Source organism: Lynx rufus, unplaced genomic scaffold, assembly GCF_022079265.1.
Source record: "Lynx rufus isolate CCGP_SWC_20201006 ecotype Redwood Valley unplaced genomic scaffold, mLynRuf1.p SCAF_5, whole genome shotgun sequence".
In the NCBI taxonomy this organism is placed as follows: Eukaryota; Metazoa; Chordata; class Mammalia; order Carnivora; family Felidae; genus Lynx; species Lynx rufus.
This window is the reverse complement of record NW_025814867.1, coordinates 46,611,636-46,632,749: the sequence shown is the minus strand read 5'-3', so window position 1 is coordinate 46,632,749 and position 21,114 is coordinate 46,611,636. Positions and strand designations below refer to the sequence as shown.

General features: G+C 36.9%; 1 long non-coding RNA gene across 6 annotated transcripts in view; it reads left to right on the top strand.

Annotated features, from left to right (window-relative positions):
• Positions 1-21,114, top strand: part of LOC124526357 (uncharacterized) — a 102,336-nt gene that overhangs the window by 68,980 nt on the left and 12,242 nt on the right. The window contains exon 5 of one of the 6 annotated variants that reach the window (XR_006965651.1): positions 11,526-11,563. The exons of the other annotated variants lie outside the window; for them this stretch is intronic. This is a non-coding gene — a long non-coding RNA (uncharacterized LOC124526357). Of the gene's footprint in view, positions 1-11,525; positions 11,564-21,114 lie in introns of those variants that run through there. 6 annotated transcript variants of the gene reach the window in all.

Sequence of the window (21,114 nt, the reverse complement as noted above, 5' to 3'; positions counted from 1 at the left end):
GGACAAATAACAGTGATTCTTCTGGGATGATCCTTGATAGAATTTTGATAAATAGAGAGATTATTCATATCAAATGAATTTTCATTTTTTACTGGTCTTGGATGAAAAGGTCATCTCATTCCCCAGAGCTCTTTATCCTGCTAGATGAATAAGGAATAGATGCTATGAATAATGGAGAATGAAAGCAGTTAGGAATATATCTATATATTATTAGTCACTCATTATGTATGAGCTAAAACTGCATTTTCAAAATAATACGAATGCAATTAATAGACCCCAACAATGGGGAATTTGAATAAGAAACTGAAGTATCATGTGTCCAATGTTTGATAACAAAATCAATCTAAGGGAATTATTTATTTTGGTAGTTGGTTTTGACAGCCTGAAAAGACGTACCTTTTGTTCTTTTTTTGAAGTAAAATTTAAAATGTTCCCAAGTCTGGCCAACTAATCTGCTTTGGTGGAACAAATGTCAAGATGCCATTCTTTCCATTCCCTAAAGTAATGTTGACTACATGAATTGATATGTGTATTAACAACTAGTCTTTCCTTAGAATCACAGACTACTCAATTCAGACAGCTGCTACCAAACCAAGGAGGCTGCAAGGCAGTTGCTCCTCCAGCAGGCCCAAATCCTCTGTGCACTTCTGATCAGATCCCATAGAGCATTTAATGCCAATTCTTAATGAGCGGGATGAGGAAGAAAGCAATGAAATCAGAAAAACAAGACGTCATCCACTTTGGGTTTTGTTCTCTCACATTCTCTGACCATTTATTGTAGTTTTGTTCTTAAGATTTAGTTTGCTTAATTGGGAATGACTTGCTTGCCAACATTATGCTCTATTCTCCAAAGGCTTGCCTTTAAGCTTGCTCTTAAGTACATGATGCCTGGGGTTGGAAGCCTGAGTGAAGAACAAACACTTTTGTCTTGGCTTGGTATTTTACTTACTGCTTTATATAGGCAATCTGACACCCAGAGTTAAGCCTTAGCAAACCTTCACTTTAACACATGTTAATCTTCTCCTTTAACTCAACTGTAGAACTAAAAGCTCAGCCAATGAAATTACCACCTTTGGCAGTCATGTATGTGTAAGTGTTTGTGTATTTGAGAACGTTTATCTTAGGCTGGTTTTTACAGGCATTATAAATCATGACTATGGTCGTAAATTAACAAAAATAGTTTAGTACTTAGAGGACAGAATTTGTACACTATGTACCACAATTATGTAGATTTTTTGAAGAAACACAGGCTTCATTTAGTTGACCATATTGGGTGTCATTTGAGACTATGTCTCCCTCTGCTTTACATGCTTTCATTTGTGACACGAGTTTCTAACCAAAATTAATCTTTCCTTTCTCTTTTCTCCTATAGGCACTTTCTTGTACCTCTAGCATTTATAACCTGACTTACAATATTATTATTTGTTTCTTTGTCATTCTCAGCTCTACAGAGTAAACAGCTTGGTGTAAAGCATGCACACATAAACAGCTTGGTATAAAGCAGGCACAAATAAGAAAAACACAGTAATAATCTCAGCCATGCCATAGATCACATAAGAAGAACACAATAATTTTTAAGTTGAATAATTTGTCTAAGACATCCGATTTAAATAGATTTCTCATCATTTTAAAATTTACATACTAAAAAAGAGCCCATTTAAAGTCTATAGTCAATATTAAAAAATTCTTATTTTTCATTCATGAATATTCATATGTTCCTTCTCTGTACCAGACCCTAAGTGAAGTTCTAAAGGGGAAAATATAAAACACACTAAATTGTCCAAATGCTAATACATAAAACAAATAAAAAACTGTAGGAAAACCATGAGGTGCTAAAAGTATTATACTGAGTTAAGGTCAGGTAGGTAAGATTAATTTCCTTGGTGATGTAAAGTGTTAAGACAGTCTTCTCAGAGAAGATGAAATTTGAACTGGGTCTTGAGGTAAATCCAGAAGGATAAGAAAGGTTTTGCCAAATAAACAAGAGTATAGTTAGCATTGGTGTATACAAAAGTCCAGGAGAATGAGTAAATAAATATAATTTTTGAGATTAAATAAGGTTGTCTATAAATAGTGATGGGATTCTCTGGATGAGGAGGGACCAGACATAAAACTGGACCATTTTAAATCTGTTCTATAGGTTTCAATGGCTTTTAAATAAAGATGTGATGTGGTCTAGCTTCATAGTCTGGTATGGACAAAGACTGGAGAAACAAACGATAAAGTCACAGATCCCAGAGAGGAGGCAGGAGATGAGGGGCCATGAGAGGGTGGTGGCAAGAGGCCTGGAAAATATGCATCCATGAGATAGCTCAGTGTTAAAACTGACTGACTAGAAAATGATGGAATATAGACAGTTAGGACAAAGTCAAAGACAATTCAGCAATTTCTAACTTGAGATCTGGTGATCTCTTCCCCTTTCTCTTAGGAGATACGGCTGAGTTGGTAGTTGGTGGATAAAAATGAGTTTGGCACATGAATTTCACCTGCCTAGAGGGTGTTTGTATTAAAAACCTATTATTTATTCTATCCAAGCAAATCTTATCTCTTATCTCCTGTTTCTGACACATGTCTCTTCTCACATCACATGGTTTTGAAGCAGACATCATCTATATAATGGACATTTTCCTGTGGCCAGAATGGACTTGTTGGGGTAATATGTTCCTAGGATGGGCCACTAAGAGTCTATGGTTCTCCAGAACACAGAAAGCAAAGTAGATCTCTTTCTGGATGATCTGAAACTGAGAATGTGTAAGCTTGGTGACCATTAGTTGTCACATTCCAACATGTGGGTTAAAGAGTACAAAATGCTGGCTGCCAGTGTGAGAGAAGGCATAAACAGATACTCAGAGTACAGGTGAGAGAAAGAAATTTCCTGAGTTTCTCTGAGGACTCTGGCCTCTTGTGGAAGCCATACCTTCCATCCTGTAGGCTCCTTGAAATTCCCCAGTAATCACTCCAGTAAGCCTCTCTTTCTTCCTTTGATTTTGCATAAGCTAGACAGAGTCCATGTCTGTTGTTATTTTGTTCTTTAAGCTAAAATAGTCTCATACTATGTTTGAATGATGTTCAATATACAAAGAAAATATTCAGAAAACAATGTTAAGACTTACTTGTAGATTAGACACCATCATCATAGATTTGGGAGCTGAGGCTCTATGAGTAGATGAAAATGTCCAGAAAGAGCAAGTATAGTGAAATGAGAATAGGCCTAAGGACAAAACCTTTGTAACTACAAAATTTAATGGTAAACATAAAGAGGGAGAGGTTTAGCAGATACGAAGAGGATAAGTATGAAGTAGTTTGACAAAAGCCATAGGAATTTCAAAGGAAAAGGGAATTTAAAATATGAAGTATGGATAACTCTGCTAAATATTACCCAGAGGCAAACAGGATGAGGACTAATAAAAAGTTACTGAATTAAGCAAAAGAATGATTATTGTTCACTTTTGTTAGATATAGACAGTTTTAATAAAATGAGAAGGATGTTGCCCCAAAACGGATAAATAATGAATGAGAGAAGGTTGCTTTTGCAAGATGCGTGGAAAAATGGAATAGAAAGAGGCAGTAGTTAAAAGGAAAAAAGTGCATTCAATCCAACACATATTTGGTTTTTAGTATGTGCTAGGTACTAAACTAAGCTAAATGCTAAGATAAATTTTTTAAGCTTATTTATTTATTTTCAGAGAGAGAGTGTCCACAAACAGGCGAGGGGCAAAGAGAGGGAGAGAGAGAATCTCAAGTTGACTCAGCTCTTTCGGCTCAGAGTCTGACACAGGGCTCCATCGCACAAACCGTGAGATCATGACCGACCTGAGCCAAAGTCAAGAGTCAGATGCTTAACCGATCGAGATGCCCAGGAACCCCTAAATGCTAAGAGAGATATAGTTTCTGACTACAATTTATAGTTAAATTTAGATTATGAGCCCATAATTTAAAGGACTGGGAGAGGCAGAGTTAGAAAAAAAGGCTTTAATTCCTGAACAGTTACTAGGTCATTCTGTATTTGATGTCTAAAAAACATATCAATTTTGTATGCCTGTGCATGCACATGTATATGAGAACACACATACAAAACACATAGAGACTGAGCTGAAACAACTAGCTTGCGGGGCACCTGGGTGGCTCAGTCAGTTAAGATCCGACTCTTGGTTTTGGCTCAGGTCAAGATCTTGAGGTTCATGAGGTCAAGCCCCAGATCAGGCAGTCAAGAGTGAATTTTTCTCTTACATGACAAAGAAAGGGTAGCCTTAAACATCTTCCTCTCAGACAAAGTGTGGCAAGTGTGTTTGTAGAAAGAGAAAGTAACACTCAGTTGAATTATATTGATATCATTAGTTTTGTTTGTTTACTTTTGGAACAGCCATGAGAACTATACCTCTCTCATTTGTTTTCTCCACATAAAGGTAATTATTTCTAAATAGTACTACTAAACTTTCCACAAATGGAAGATTTTAATATTTTAAAGGGCACACCCCTAAGTATCTAGTTTTTCCAACAAAAGGATGCCAAGACTAAAATTCTTTAGAGGGGAGTCTCCTGTTTATGAATTACCCCTATTCTAGTCACAAATACTGAAAAATTACTCTTCACTGTCTACAATTTTATCCCCTAGCCAGGGCTTCTGACCTTAGCAACTTCAAGTACTCCTTCCCAAGAGCGTTCGAAATCTGCCAAAATCTTGTGATAGTTAATCAGCCTTGACACATTCTTATTCATATTTTTCTAAGATTACTTAACATTGTAGACATCTTGTTCATTCTATTACTATATGGTAGAGAAAGGAAATCCAGCTGATGAGAATGGAGATGCACAACACATAAAAGCACTGGAATAGCAATACCACTTTGAATTAACTTGGTGTATTCATCGAGCCCATGTATTTTAGAGAGAGAAACTAGAGCAAGAAATACAGTCTATCTGGAAGATTGTGGCTGGTTCGCCCTTCTTTCCTTCCTTTCTTCCTTCCTTCCTTCCTTCCTTCCTTCCTTCCTTCCTTCCTTCCTTCCTTCCTTCTTTTCCTTCCTTCCTCCCTCCCTCTCTCTTTCTTTTTCTTTCCACGGACTGGATTTTGATTAGATCAACCCACTGTCTGGTTGTTTTCATTAGAACTTAAAAGGAGAATTGCCAAAAATCTCTCCAACTTAACTCTTGAATACATCTGCCTCAATTCTTTTCCTTTGTTATAACCTTTCCCCAATTTGGTAACTTTCCTCTCAATCCATTCAGTTATTCTAGCTGCATATCTAGGCATAATCCTTAATTCGTTTCCTTGTGTCAAACCCAGTCATGCAGTATGTCACATTCTTATAATTCCCATCCCCAAAATATGCCTAGAATATATTTGCTCTAGCCTTGCTGCTAGTATGCTTGCTCAAGCCCCCTCTTCTTTGCCTGTAATTCTGCAGTTGCTCTCTTGCTGTTCCTTCTCAAGTTTACTGGTCATTCTCTATGCTACAGTGATCTTTAAAAATGAGAATCAGAACACATGACTGTCTTGTGTAAAACCTTCCTGGTTCTTAGAATAGCATCCCAACTCCTCATCATGGCCTTTTCTGCTCTATATGATGAGAGGTCTCTGACATGCCTGTACCACTCTTCTCTCTCACCACACTCCAGCCGTATTGGCCAGTTTTGGGTTCCTCAATCCCTCCGGACTTGTTTGTACTTCAGGTTTTTTATACATGCAGTTCTCTCTGCTCAGAATATTCTTACTTAAGATTATTGCAAAATCTTATCATAGCCATGAAAAACAATTTAGGTCAAATTAAAGAAAAGAGCTTTTAGAATATGTCACATAAACCAAAAAATTCAAACATTGAAAATGTTAATGCACAAAAATGCAGACTGATTGGTCAGGAGTTATTAAAGGAAAATTAGGATTCTAGGGACACCGTATTGTTTCAGTTACTATAGCTGCCTAATAAACAGTCCTGACTTTAGTGACATAAACAAAAATTTTATTATGCTCACGGGTTCTGTGGAATTTTAAGAGTTCAGAAGGGATGGCTTGACTGTGCTTCATGTCTGAATTCTCAGCTGGGAGGTCTTGAGGGCTAGGGAAAGTGACTTGAGAGTAGGAGATTAGAATGGTCTGAAGGCTCACTTAGTTGTTTGATTGGTGTGTGGATGTTGGCTGTCAGTTGACATCTCAGTATGGCTGCCTGGGCTTCCTCACGGTATAGTAATTGCATTCTAAGAGTGAGGATCCCAGAAGAAACAAGCAAAAGGTGTATGGTCTTTTAAAAATATAGCCTCAGAAGTCACATAGCATTAATTCCACTGTTTTTACAGCCTGCTCAGATTAAAGGAAATAAACATAGACCTTACCTATTAGTGGGAAGAGTGTCAGAGCCACATGGTAAGAAGAGAATGTGGTATGGGAGAATTATTGTCATCATCTTCCAACGTATTTTACCATGAATTATGGTGTCATGGACAACAATGGAGCAGTTGGTTGCAAACAACTACAGGTGTCAATGTCAAAGATAGAACACTGAGTATAATGGATCACTAGTCTCACCCAAAGGAAATGTTTATGCTGCTGGATATTTTGTATCAGCTAGCTTTAAGTCACATCCCTTTAAAAAAAAATGCTTCATTTCAATGGAACAGGATGATTTAATGTATCAAGGAGAGACTTCAGCAATGTAGTTTAAGGTATAATTTATTATATTTCTTACCAGATAATGCTGTGACACTTACAATAAACAAATAAAAGAGATTGCAAACCACCGTATGAAAGATCAAAAAAGTAGGAGAAATCAAAAGGAAACTTTTTAAGAACTTTTCAGACTTGGCAATGCCTCACTTCTCTAGGCTATATTGTACTTTGATTTTTTTAACCACTCTGAGACAAAAAAAAAAAAAAAGTAGGGCATCAAACCACAAAGACCCACAAGAGCATTTTCATCTACACCACATTCTCTATCAAATACAATGAAGAAACTGTTTAGAGATATTTCTCTCATTGCTTTCAAATGCCTGCCTAAATATAAGGAACGTCAAACATGCATTCCTTTAAACTATCCTAACTGACCTTGGTTGATGATTAGAAGCTGAAAATAGAGGCAAATATTCAATAGGTGAGAAATTATTTTCTTTTGTTAAAATATTTTTTAAGATCTATTTACTTTTGAGAGAGAAAGAGAGACAGAGTGTGAGTGCGTGAGGGGCAGAGAGAGGGGGACACAGAATCCGAAGGAGGCTTCAGGCTCTAAACTGACAGCACGGAGCCCAACATGGGCCTCAAACTCACAAACTTGGAGATCGTGACCTGAGCCAAAGTCGGAAGCTTAACCGACAGAGCCATCCAGGTGCCCGAGAGAAATCATTTTCTTAAAGGGTTATGTATATATTATATTCTATTTATTAAACACAAATTGAAAATAGGGTATTATGATGATATATAATATTTTTGGAAAAAGGAAGATTATATTTGTTGGCAAACTGGCACGGAGTGCACACACACACATATACACACTATAGGAACAGACAGTGCCAAGGACATAACTTAAATCATTATTTTATTAACAGAATTTGAATTTGCAAAGCATGAAACCCTCCTGCTGTAGATAATTTTTTGACATGAGAAATTCAGGTTTGTACAATGGAAATGTATCTTTTGTTTTTTGTTTTTTTTTTTTTATATGAAGTTTATTGACAAATTGGTTTCCATACAACACCCAGTGCTCATCCCAAAAGGTGCCCTCCTCAATACCCATCACCCACCCGCCCCTCCCTCCCACCCCCCATCAACCCTCAGTTTGTTCTCAGTTTTTAACAGTCTCTTATGCTTTGGCTCTCTCCCACTCTAACGTCCTTTTTTTTTTTTTTTTTTCCTTCCCCTCCCCCATGGGTTCCTGTTAAGTTTCTCAGGATCCACATAAGAGTGAAACCATATGGTATCTGTCTTTCTCTGTATGGCTTATTTCACTTAGCATCACACTCTCCAGTTCCATCCACGTTGCTACAAAAGGCCATATTTCATTTTTTCTCATTGCCACGTAGTATTCCATTGTGTATATAAACCACAATTTCTTTATCCATTCATCAGTTGATGGACATTTAGGCTCTTTCCATAATTTGGCTATTGTTGAGAGTGCTGCTATGAACATTGGGGTACAAGTGCCCCTATGCATCAGTACTCCTGTATCCCTTGGGTAGATTCCTAGCAGTGCTATTGCTGGGTCATAGGGTAGGAAATGTATCTTTTGAACATATCTTTGACTGTTAGTTGGGTACTTACAATTCAGTCTTGAAAATGTTCAAAATTTGGCTCTTGCAAAAAAACCTGGAGTTAAAATACATTATCCAGTGTTTGGCTCTTGCAAAAAAACCTGAAGTTAAAATACATTATCCAGTGTTTATGCCTTTGTGATAGTTTTCTCTGCAAACAATTCTTTTTATTGGATTGGCAATTTAGTAAAAGCCTATTTATCTCTCAAGATCTAGTGCAAATATTTTTGTTCTGTGTTTTCGTAACACTAACCTCTGTACAACACTCACCATATTCTACTGTATAAGTTGTGTTTCCTCACACCTCACTAGCCATAAGTATCAACGGGGTCACATGAATGATAACAATGAAAAAGTGCCTCAGGTTTTGTCTCAATCTGCTCAAGTAGTAACTCAGTACCCTGGGACTTGCCTGTCAAACATTTTTTTTAGTACCCAGAGTCACTTCTGTGACTGTGGGCACTAAAAGCTCATTCTACAAGTAGCATCCACTGTTCCCCACCAGGCTAACTCTGGGTGCTGATGGGTCTACTGGAAACGTCCATCTTTGGTTGAGCATCATTGCTCTGATGCAGCTGCTCTAGACAATGCTGAAATGTATCATACTGAGCCTTCATGGTACCAAGGAGAGGGATGTACTATGCCCAAGTGGAAATAATTCACATCTCTGTCATCCTGTTTTATGCTTTGTCACTGAAGACATGAACAGCTCTGCTTGTGTTTCCATATCTCAATGGTTTTTCGTGACAATAACTCTTGTAGCCCCTCTTTCCACTGGATCAGGTTCCATTCCATGGGGGTTATCTTCATTTTCTGGTCTTTACAATCATGCAGATAGTAATCTCTAGTCTCTTCATTTCTGCCAATAGGTAAAGTGAACATATGTCTGCATACAGTTGCTCTTTACTCTCAGTTTTCATCCCATTCAGCTCCCCAACCAGGTCACAGATGTGGTGAGGATGATTGAGTCTCACCTGGGCCGCAGGTACAGAGCCAGCCACACTTCCTTACATTTTCGGCCTCAGAAGGTTGTCATCCTTTGAGGACATAAAACAGGATTCTTTCTACATTACATCAAGTCAGAACTAAAAACTAAATCTAAACCAGCTCACAGACCAATTCCTTAACTCTAAAGATAAGCAAATTATGGTATCTGTTAAAAAATGTGAAGATTTTACCCTGCTTGCAAGCTAGCAAGTTAACCCACCACAGTATTATGGGAATGGGTAGAAGTCACAGACTCCGGGGGTCAGAAAAAAACAGTCCATTACTCACAACACAGCAAGAATAAACTTCACGTTTACATTAAACTACTTGTCCCATAGGGGCCAAGTTTTGTGTCACAGTTGAGAAGCCACAAGCTGAAAGATTTCTACTATATTATAATGGGTTACAAAGCAATCTGCCCAAGTTTTACTCAGAGGAAAACATATTTATTATACTGGTGAGTAAACAAGCTTGCTCTCTGCTCTGGGAGAAGACTCGACCTCTAACTTCCAAGGCGACTCACTACACAAACATCCTTGGAAAGATAATCTTTTCAAAGCTCAGCAAAGGCTGTCAGTACCTTTGCTCACAAGACGCAGAAACTCAGGAGACCCCTCAGAATTGTCTCCAACCACATCATGAATTAAAGTGCCCTACTCAGTTAGTTTAATTTAGTTAGTAGATATCAAGGCCAAATCTCAGGTCATTTGGCACATAACCCAGTAATTTCTCCAAATTTAACAGCAACTGAAAAGGAATAATATGGTATCAGTTTAGTTTCATTGATTAACATAGCTAAGAACAAGTGAGGCATATTTTAAAAGTTCTACTATTACTGTGGTTATCCACATTCTGTAATGAGTATTAAAATAACTGTATAAATTCTGAGCTCCTTTTCCAACTTCTACAGCCTCGATATACTGACAAAATGTAAAACAAGCAAACAAAAAAACACAAACAGTTAACAGCAAAGATAGGTATTATCTTACTCCTATGTATGTAGCTAGGGCATAAACAAGATCTGCCTTTAAATCTTCAAATCAGCATATACTGGAATTTATAGATTTTTTTAATCAGAGATTTTCACACCCAAACCACAATATTTCTAAGTCCTGAAGCCTGAGGGCCTTAGCTCTCTTTCTCTGCAGCCATATTTTAGAAATTGTCAGAACAAAACACAAACTCATTAATTGAGGAGGTCATATTTTATGAAATAATGTCTGGAAAAAACTGCACCAAAGTTAAACAGCTAATGTTACTGTGAACAACACACTCTTTTCAGGGGTGTTATCCAAATTGCTATTGGGTGTAGCCTCAGTATTTTATTGTATGATGATGAAAAATTATTGACATGGTCACTAAGAGGTCTTCATGTAGTGTTAACTCATTATGTCCCAATGTGAAGAACTATTTTGTGATCGCTCACACTATAATTCTCACCTGTCCCTTAAATTATATCCTTCCAGATACTTTTCAGAGTCACTCTATGTGTGAAATCCAAACAATGAATAAGAAAACAAGTACAAGTTCATAGATACCCAGAGATGTAGTGGAAAGGACTCTGGACTAAGAATAAGGAATTTAGGGGGTCAGTTTCCACTTCACAAAGCATGATAAGCAAAAACAAAACTTATCCACTTTTCCTATATGAATTGTACCTAATTTTAACTAAAGTGTTGATGAATGCTAGGAGTTAATGAGCATGTTAATTGACACCATAGGATACAATCAACAAAATCTGGAGTGTAGGATGCTCTACAGAATGTAGATAACTTGCTGTTTTTTTTAACCAACAAATGATTTGCCAGGTGAGAGAAAGAGAGAAGAGATTAAGAGATTTGTAAAATGTTAACTTATTGCATTGTATGATCCTCATTTGGATCTCAAAAAATTAAACTAAAAATTAAAATTTAATGAGTCTCTTGGAAATTTTGATAGAGTTAACAAATTACTGTCATTTTAAGATATTATAAAATTGTGGTTAGATTTTAAAGAATCCTTGTTTTAGAAATACAGACTGAAATGTTTACATATAAAATGTCATCTGGAATTTGTTTCAAAATAATACACCTACCACCAACTGCCCAATTAATTACAAATGTCTCAGGCTCCCTTCTACTTTTTGTATCCATTGATTCTGGGAGGCAGGGAATGAGGGAACCCAAGTTCTTTTACACCTGTGGCTTCCTTAATGAATCATTGTATCTTCTGCATTCAGTGACAATTAACTTAGAAACTTTTACATTATAAGTGGAAAAAACTTAGTATTTATTTTTTTATTTTTATTTATTTTTTGATAGAGAGAGACAGAGCAGGAGCAGGGGAAGGGAAGAGAGGGAGGAAGACACAGAATCGGAAGCAGCTTCCAGGCACTGAGCTGTCAGCACAGAGCCGGACGTGGGGCTCGAACTCAGGAATCAAGAGATCACGACCTGAGCCAAAGTCAGACGCTCAACCGGCTAAGCTACCCTGGTGTCCCACATTTTAGCATTTATTAATAGAATCATACCAAACTCTAAATCAAGGGTATATGAATGAAGCTTTCTGTATTCTACAGAAAATTACCAACAACATATGCATATTAAAATAAACTAAATACCTGTTGGGATGAGCACTGGGTGTTGTATGGAAACCAATTTAACAATAATTTCATATTAAAAAATAAAATAAATAGGGCAATTTTGCTATTGAAATATTGTGAATTTATGAAATGGTTAATTGTCTCCTGCCTAAATTTTTATTGAATTACATTAATGTTGATCCAAGGACATAACTGAAACATAACTGCCTTTCCAGACCATATATCAGGCCCATGTTAACATAACCAATCTTCATACCTATGAAACAGAGCAACCAAGACTCTGTGAGGGAGCACTAACAGATCTCTATACCTATAGAGTCCTTCAGGGTGATCTATAAGACATTGTAGAGCAAAATACACAGATGATACAAATTTTACTTTTGGCAATAGTTGGGAGTCATTTTTGAGTTGTTATTACCAACATTTGGTGGTCTCACTTTGCCTAATTTTTGACCCCTAAAGAACATAATGAATTAGAGGAACACAAAGTAACCAGCACTGTAGGAAAAAATAATCAACATTAAAAATGTATTAAATTTTTAGCAATCCCTATCAAAATAACTCCAGCATTCTTCACAGAGCTAGAACAAACAATTCTAAAATTTGCATGGAACCAGAAAAGACCCCGAATAGCCCAAGTAATGTTGAAAAAGAAAACCAAAGTTGAAGGCATCACAATTCCAGACTTCAAGCTGTATTACAAAGCTATAGTCATCAAGACAGTATGGTACTGGCACAAAAACAGACACATAGAACAATAGAACACAACAGAGAACCCAGAAGTGGACCCACAAATATATGGCCAACTAATCTTTGACAAAGCAGGAAAGAATACCCAATGGAAAAAAGACAGTCTCTTCAGCAAATGGTGTTGAGAAAACTGGATAGTGGCATGCAGAAGAATGAAACCGGACCACTTTCTTACACTATACAAAAAAAAATCAAAATGGAATAAAGACTTAAATTTGAGATATAAGACCATCAAAATCCTAGAGAAGAAAACAGGCAAAACCTCTTTAACCTCAGCTGCAGCAATTTCTGACTTGGCATGTGTCCAGAGAAAAGGGAAACAAAAGCAAAAATGAACTGAATGAACTATTGGGATCTCATCAAGATAAAAAACTTCTGCACAGTGAAGGAAATAATCATCAAACCTAAAAGGCAACCGATGGAATGGGAGAAGATATTTGCAAATGCATATCAGATAAAGGGTTAGTATTCAAAATCTATAAAGAATTGTCAAACTCAACACCCAGAAAAGAAATAATCCAGTGAATAAATGGATAAAAAACATGAATAGGCATTTTTCCAAAGAAGCCATCCATGTGGTCAACCAACACATGAAAAGAACATCACTCATCATCAGGGAAATACAAATCAAGACCACAATAAGATACCACCTCACACCTGTCAGAATGGCTAACATTAACAACTCAGGCAACAATAGATGTAGGCAAGGATGCAGATATTGTACTGTTGGTAAACTGGTGCAGCCACCCTGGAAAACAGTATGGAGGTTCCTCAAAAATTAAAAATATAACTACCCTATGATCCAGCAATTGTACTACTATGTATTTATCCAAAGGATACAAAAATGCTGATTCAAAGGGGGCACATACACCTCAATGTTTATAGCAGCACTATCAACAATAGCCAAAGTATGGAAAGAGCCCAGATGTCCTTCAATTGATGATGGATAAAGAATAGATGGTATATGTATACAATGGAATATTACTTGGCGATCGAAAAGAATGAAATCTTACCATTTGCATCAACATAGATGGAACTAGAATGTATTATGCTAAGCAAAATAAGTCAGAGAAAGAAAAATATTACATGATTTCACTCATATGTGGAATTTAAGAAACCAAACAGATGAACATAGGGTAAGGGAAGGAAAAATAAGATAAATACAGAGAGAGAGACAAACCATAGGAGACTCTTAAATACAGAGAACAAACTGAGGGTTTACTGGTGGGTTGTTGGGTGGGAGGATGAATTAAATGGGTCATGGGCACTAAGGGGGGCACTTGTTGGAATGACCACTGGGTGTTATATGTAAGTGATGCATCACTAAATTCTATTCCTGAAGTCATTATAACACTATATGTTAACTAACTTGGATTTAATCAAAAAAATTTTTTTTATTTGAAAAAAAAAGTATTGAATTTTTAAATAAAAAAACAAAGGTAATAACTCTTCTAAAATAGTTAAAATTCCTCTTGTTTATAGCAAATATAAAGAAGATAAATGGGAGATCCCTATTATGCTCAAATTGAGGGTAGTGTAACCATTTTTTTAAATTAACTTTGAATTAGAAAAGAGTTATTCTCAGGAATAGTCTGAGCTCTTCCATGACAGAAGACTGAAAAATCTATAGACTGTGTTCATGTTTCTCAGAGCTCTATCAGGTATATTATTCAGACCAAGGTCAAAATGTAACAGGATAATGCTTGTTATTACTGGCTTCTGATTACCCCAGAGAAATCAGAAGTGATTATTCACCTCAAATGGAGGATTTCCTTTTGTAAATGATTCAGGAGAAAACAATTACTCATTTTGATTGTTTCAGCTGGTGATCTGAACATGGAAAACCTTCTATCTGGATTGAACAATTAAGAGATAAAAAATAAATTGATATTTTGCATGAATTCTGAGTGTCCCCAAGTGTTTGACTTAAGTTAATTTGGGGTCTGATTATAATAGTAGCAAGTAAGGGCCCTGCTGCTTAGTGTACACAAAAGTCAGTTACTAAAAATCATATGGTATACATATTGGGTAACATATAATTTACTACCCAAACTGGGACACACTTGAGAAGGAAACTGGGGGCTATTCATAATTTTGTTGTGACTGTCCCAGGCAAACCCTGATATATGATCACCTTTGTATATGCAATTATCCCAAATGCATCTACTAAATGTTGAGATAAATACATCGTACAAAGTTTTACCCATGTTAGAATGTATTTTCTTTAAATAGAAATGAAAATAAAACGGACTTAGAGTCAATATTGTATCCCACTTGATGTAACTGGAGAATATTTTTTATGCCGAGTGCTATAATTTAGGGAACAAAATTAGATTTTTTGATATATATTACCTAATAAAATCTCATTAATAGAAGTGATCATCAGAGGTAGTAATGCATTGGTCAGATAGGCTAAAAAATGAGGTTACCTGCCAAAAATAATTTTACTCCTTAAATTGATTTCTCTCTTCTTTAATTGCTTTTGCATCTATTACCAGTGCTGTACAATTTAACACTGGCATGATAAGATCCAGCTTACTCATTTTACAGATGGGCAAGTCACTTAACTTCCCCCAGAATTGTAGAATGTAGACTGGACTGGAAGCCAGGCAGTTCTTTTCCACCATGAAAACTGCCTGTCTCATGGTACTCTATCATCAGATGGCAGTCTTCTGCACACTGTACTCTAACTGTACCTAAAGTGGGGCTTCCTATACCTAGTTTGTGCTCCACTTATATGCAGAGCTCAGCACCTCTCTGAGTCCCTCGAAAGAATGAGAAAAGTTATGTATTTCATTGAGGGTTTCACAGGGGAGACAAATGAAAAGTTTAATAATGGATACTGCCCGCAAACAAATTAGGACTCCTCTATTAGACATGTCTTATAGTAGACATTTTTGGAACTAACATCTTCTCATTCTGAATATGTGGAAATTCTTAGTTCCCAACCCCCTTAGGTAGGCTGGGATCATGTGACTAGTTTCGATCAAGGCACTGTGATAGAAGTGAATGAAGTGTGTTGGGGCACCTGGGTGGTTCAGTTGGTTATGCGACCAACTTAGGCTCAGGTCATGACTTCATGGTTCGTGCGTTAAGCCCCACATTGGGCTCTGTGCTGATAGCTCAGAGCCTAGAGCCTGCTTTGGATTCTGTGTCTCCCTCTCCCTCTGCCCCTCCCCCATTTGTGCTCTGTCTCTCTGTCTCTCTCTCCCTCAAAAATAAACATTAAAAATCTTTCATAGGGGCACTTGTACCCCAATGTTCATAGCAGCACTCTCAACAATAGCCAAATTATGGAAAGAGCCTAAATGTCCATCAACTGATGAATGGATAAAGAAATTGTGGTTTATATACACAATGGAATACTACGTGGCAATGAGAAAAAATGAAATATGGCCTTTTGTAGCAACGTGGATGGAACTGGAGAGTGTGATGCTAAGTGAAATAAGCCATACAGAGAAAGACAGATACCATATGGTTTCACTCTTATGTGGATCCTGAGAAACTTAACAGGAACCCATGGGGGAGGGGAAGGAAAAAAAAAAAAAAAAAAAGGACGTTAGAGTGGGAGAGAGCCAAAGCATAAGAGACTGTTGAAAACTGAGAACAAACTGAGGGTTGATGGGGGGTGGGAGGGAGGGGCGGGTGGGTGATGGGTATTGAGGAGGGCACCTTTTGGGATGAGCACTGGGTGTTGTATGGAAACCAATTTGTCAATAAACTTCATATATAAAAAAAAATAAAAAATAAAATGCATTATAAAAAATTGAAAAAAAAAATCTTTTTGAAAAAGAAGTGAAATGTGTTTATTGCAGATATGAGACCTTAGACTCTCTCTCTTCCCCAGGTATAGCAATCATGAGAAAACCTTTGGTTTTGAGGGTAGAGACAAAAGTTTGAAGTGGCCTATATTGCCAAGTGTCCACTTAAAAGGCAAGTGACCTGAGTAGCTGCTCAGACCCCTGGGATGAGATGTGGAAAAGTTTTTCATTGTGTTAGGACAAGTAAAGCACTGAGCTGTGAGGGTTGTATGCTGCCTCAACCTAACCTAGTTCAACCCTCCAAGGACTTGTCTCTGCTCCAGACCTTCCTCTGCCACATCACTACCAGGATCTTGTTTTTCTGTTCTTTCTTCACAGAGGCCAATAGCTCCAAGATTCTTTCTTTTAGGTATCTCCCTTAGCAACTTACATTTCTTTTTCCTTTATGGGCAGTGCAATTTTCCTCTAACCATCACTAAGCTTATCTAAACAAAAGGGACCTCCAGTTTCTTTCTGAGAGTGGAATTTCTCTCTCTCTCTCTCTCTCTCTCTCTCTCTCTCTCTCTCTGTGTGTGTGTGTGTGTGTGTGTGTGTGTGTGTAAGCAATATAGCATTCTGTAAGATGATTTGGTGATTATCTTTTCCTGAATCAGGTGGCAAGTCTCTTCAGGATGAGAGTTCCTAAGTGAGAGTCTATGGATAAGCTTCAAGTTCTAACCCTTGAAATGACATTTTTTTTGTTTCTTAGGCATATGTCGCCCTTTTAGTTTTCATCAGATTTTCAAAGGGGTCCTTTAAGTGAAAAAAAAAATTAGGAGCCACTGGTATATGAGCAACATGAGTTTGAAAATAAGAAAGAACTTAAAATGGTCCTAGTTTCAGCCCTGATACTAATTGTGATAAAGATTCTTACCACTGTCCTGGATTTAGCATGGTCAGAAGAACAGGTTACTCACTCTAGCTAATTCACAAGACTCTGAGGTATATAAGCCGGAATATAATTAATTTAATCAGAACTATATCTATAAGGTACATAGGATAATTTCGGGACAGGGCATTGTCCTACTCACTTCTTCTTTCCACTTAAGCTAATTGTAAAGACAGATTATTAATTTTTTTCCCTAAGGAATCTGTCTTTGTAAGAGATATTGCTGTCAGAGGACTACAGTTAACTTGGCTTGGAAGATACCATCTCAGGCTGGTCAACACTAATTCTAGGAGACTTAGTGTATAGTGTATAGTCAGACTTTGAAAGGCCTGAATACCATTCTATTATTTCAAGATAATCTCTGCTTAGATCTCATGAGCAGACTTAAAATTCATCATTTAATGCTCAGACATTTGCTTAGGCATTTATGAGGCTACATGCTGTGGGATAAGGTGAGAGAAATGAGAATGAGAAGCAGTCCTGCTTGAGAAGGTTGCCCAATATCTTGACACCAAGGAAATCTGCTTGATTTCTTTTGTGAAACTTATCCAATTTGGCTTCCTCTCATTTTTCTTTAGAATTCATCTTCTTTGGTATATACCCTTGATAGTATATGACCTTGGAATACACAATGAGTAGCCACATCTATTGCTACTTTTAAACAATAGTCATTGAACTTTGGTAAATGTACTGAAAATCGTGTATCTTTTTACAGGAAATTGAGATCATATGAATACTATGGATATCTTTAATATGAGCCAATATCAAGATATTTTTAATTATTTTCACAATTCAAGAGATTTTTTTCATACAATTTTGAGCAAGAACATTACTTCTAAGCCTCAGAGTCCTCATCTATGAAATGGGGATAATAATAACAATAATCTCCAAAGTTGTTGATAGTAGGTCATTGGCTTTATAATTCCTTCGGTCCTCTCTTTCTAAATCTTTGTAAAACAGGAGACTAGAGCAACTGTCAGGTTAAATTACATTAGATTAGATTAGATTAGATAGATTAGAGCCAGTATTAGTTTTATTTCTCCAATATTATAACTGGTGTTCTTAATCAGCAGAATAAAGGATTTTGCAGATGGCATAATGTTGATCTTCATTTATCAGTATTTATAAGTTTTAATTCAGTATATATTACTGAAGAGTAAAAACCATTTCCCTTAATTTATATTTAAATTGCTAGATTTTTACTTCTTTACGATTTGGGCATTTGCTATGATAATGGGATAAAGTGAAGATTATTGAAACCTTTTCCTGATCCTCTGAAGTTCATAATTCTATTTTAGGTTTTCTCTGAAAACAGTTCAAGGCTAAGAACAAAAGACTTTAGATTCCAGTACAAAAGTTTGCTAAAACACAGCAGTGCTTCTAAGGCAACTATACTAAAAGGAAAAGATACCAGAAAGAGAGAGAGAGAGAGAGCGCACATTTAGGGGTGAACAGAGCTCAAGAACACATAACTATTCCTTCCTTTCTCCTTCATAAGTGGAGTATGGGTAATGGATAAATTATTTCTCTGCTTTCTATACAGTTATGGTCAGGATCTCTTCTACCACTACATCTGGATTAATGACTTTTTTTTTTAATCTGAAAGCTGCTTAGCCCAGAGCTAGACTTTAGTGTTAAAGTTACAGGTTACAGAGAAGTAGGGTAGAGAAGAGATAACAAAGTTTCTGAAGTCAATCTACAGGGTCATGGATTGAAGCAACATGGATCTATGAGATCCTATGGATAGAGAGTGCCCAAGGCAGCAGAGGCTTTACCTATCTTGCAGGTACCACAAAATAGCTGTCCACAGGAACAGTGAGAATAACCCAGGAGTAAGAGTCTATGGGGTGGACCATCGACTGGGGAGTGAGGGAGAGGAAAAGGCTTGCAGTATCAGAAAAAGCATCAGTGCAAACTCTGAAAAACAAGCAAATACAAAGGGCTCATAAAAGGACTAGGATTTGGGCATTGGGTCACACTGTGGCATCCAAGGTCAGCTGTAATGATCAAAAGAGGGCTGAAACTCTTGCTACTGATAGGGATGTGCTGGACATAACATAAATTTCTTCCTTATCACCTCCAGCTTATCACCAGCAAAGATGTGGGTACAGAGAATAAAAATTAATATGATTAAGCACGCAAAATGAAGTCTAGATTTTAATAATCTATTTGTACTTGAAGTTACTGAATTGACTGTATCAGAACAGTCTGAAACTCCACTAGTTAGCAAAGTTAATTTCTCTCACCACCCATGCCCACTATATCTAACTCTTAGAATTGAGGGCTCATCAAAATATTATTATTAGTTATTTGAGATAGACGAGATTTTTCCGTCAAACCTCTGATACTTTTAAAAGATCCACTTTCTTGAATATAAATTCAATTTTCTATGTAACATTAATTTTAATGTCAACTTACCAAATATTGCTTTACCTAGTACATATTTTCTGAAAGAGCTTGGTGTTAAAAATATTTTTGGGTTAAAAGAAATCGTGAGTAATATTTTATAGAGTCAGGGACTATTTAGAAATTTGTTATTCAGCTCCTTGTTGGACAGCTCGGTCTCTGTCATCCTCCAACTCCTTGCTCCAACTAGGAAGTCAAGTGGACAGTATGGCACAGTGGTTAAGAGTACAGTTTCAGGAGCCAGACTGTCTGAAATTGAGCTGGTCTCAATGACTTCTTAACTTTGGGAACTTGGGCAAGTAATTTACCCTATCCGTGCATCACTTTCTTACCTGATTAGGTTGTTATGATAAATATGTGAGCTAACATAGGCCACATCCTGAAGTAACTGGAACTTAGCAATGTTAGCTGCTTTTTATTATGACTGTTAGTAACATTATTATCCTACAGGCACTTATGTGATATGAAGATCTGATCGACATTTTAAGTCATGTCAACATTTAATTCTCTCTCATGTAAAAGTCATATTTTTCTCCAGTCTCTCAGTTTATCATATGAGAGGAAATCATCTGCTGCAATATCCTCAACTAATTGTTCTGCAAATATGAGCTGTTAATAACCTAAGAGGGCTATAAGACAGAGAGACTGACATCAGACTTCTCTTTCTAACTTTTGTTTCTCTTATTTCTTCTGCCATAGTGAACCAGTCTTTCTGGTGGTGATGAATCATCAAAGTTAAAGTTAATTTAATTGAAGTTGTTTGTCACAGTTAGAATTCCTTAGGTTTTTGTCTCTATGACAAATTTCCTTTTGGTATTTTGGTATTTTACAGCTCCCTATTTGCTTAAACTATTTTTCCTTGTGTGACAGATAATTTCTGTGTCAACTTGACCAGATCAAGGGATGCCCAGATAAGTGGTAAAACATGATTTCTGGATGTGTCTGTGAAGGTGTTTCAGGAAGAGATTAACATTTGAATTGACAGTTTGAGTAAAGGGAATTGACCTCCTCAATGCGGGATTGTCTGAATAGAACAAAAAGGCAGAGGAAGGGAGGATATGTTCTGTCTCTGTGAGTCTGTGTCTGTGTCTGTGTCTGTCTGTCTGTCTGTCTCTCTCTCTCTCTCCTGACTGTTGGAACTGGGACAATCTTCTGCCCATGGCACTCCTGGTTCTCAGGCCTTCAGACTTGAACAGGAATCTACACTATCAGCTCTCCAGCTTTCAGCCCTTCAAATTGCAGCACTGGATTTCCTGGGTCTCCAGATTGCAAAGGGCAGATTGTGGGACTTCTTAGCCTCTATAATTGCATTAGCCAATACCTTGAAATAAATCTCTCTCTCTCTCTCTTTCTAGATATCTCTATCATCTATTATCTATCATCTATCTATATCTTTTTTTTAATGTTTATTTATTTTTGAGAGAGAGAGAGAGAGACAGAATGTGAGCAGGGAAGGGGCAGAG